This window comes from Trichechus manatus, unplaced genomic scaffold (genome assembly GCF_000243295.1).
Source record: "Trichechus manatus latirostris isolate Lorelei unplaced genomic scaffold, TriManLat1.0 scaffold00029, whole genome shotgun sequence".
NCBI lineage: Eukaryota > Metazoa > Chordata > Mammalia > Sirenia > Trichechidae > Trichechus > Trichechus manatus.
Genome location: NW_004443965.1, coordinates 805,387 through 806,526, shown reverse-complemented (window position 1 = coordinate 806,526; position 1,140 = coordinate 805,387).

Below are 1,140 nucleotides of genomic sequence, written 5' to 3'. Positions count from 1 at the left end.
CTGCTCTTTTTTGAGTGTTGTTTGCTTGGTATATTTTTTTCCATCCTTTGAGTTTTAGTTTTTATCTTTAAGTCTAAGGTGTGTCTTTTGTAGGCAGCATACAGATAGATCGTGTTTTTTTTAATCCATCCTGCCACTGTCTCTTTATTGGTGCATTTAGTCCAGTTACATTCAGTGTAATTATTGATAGATATGAGTTTAGTGCTGTCATTTTGATGTCTTTTTTTGTGTGTTGTTGATGGTTTCTTTGTTCCACTTAATTTTCTGTGCCAAGTCGTTTTTATGTGTTTTCTTTTCATCTTTTTCATTGTTATTGATTTTGTATTTGCTGAGTCTTTATGTTTTAATTTATTTTGATGTGTAGGATTGTTAGTTTCCTTAATATTTACCCCTATTTTTCTAAGTTTAAACCAGTCTTATATTTCTTTATATTGCCTTGACTTCCTCTCCATATGAAAAATCTATGACTACATTTTTTAGTCCCTCTTTTTTGTTTTAGTGTTGTCATCTTTTATATATTGACATCTCTGTTTCCGTATTTTCAGTGTTTTATCTTTGTCGGGACGGTGGAGATGGTAACCAAACACAACTCTTACAGAGAAGTGGGGCCAGGAGGGTCACTCTGAGGAGTTGACCCCGGCTTCAGTCCCAGGAGTTTATTTATGGTCCATACAGCAAGCAGTGAAGCAAATAACAGAACAATGGGCTTTGGGTGCGGGCAAGGGAGAAGGAATTGAGGTAAACAAGCCAATCAGTAAAGGGACAGTAGGTTTGGGAAAACAAGTTGTGACAAGTCTCAACATGTTGGGGACAAGTCTCAACATGTTGGGGACAAGTCTCAACATGCTGTGCAGCATAGAGGCCTGTGGGGGCTGCAGTTGTCAATAGTACAGCCATGTTTAAATGGCATATATCCCCACATTTTCCCCCTTTTGTTTAGTTAAGGAAATAAGAATCAAGAGGGTTTCCACTGGTCCAACAAGTGTCCGGTAGGATAAAGTAAAATTTTTTCTGGGAGGTAAAGTCTAAGATTATCTCAGCTACTGTCTCCACACCTCAGGGCCTGGCGACTTAGTGAGTCCTTGTGAGCCCAGCTACAGCTGGGGCACACTCCATATGTATAAGGAGGAGAAGTAGCAT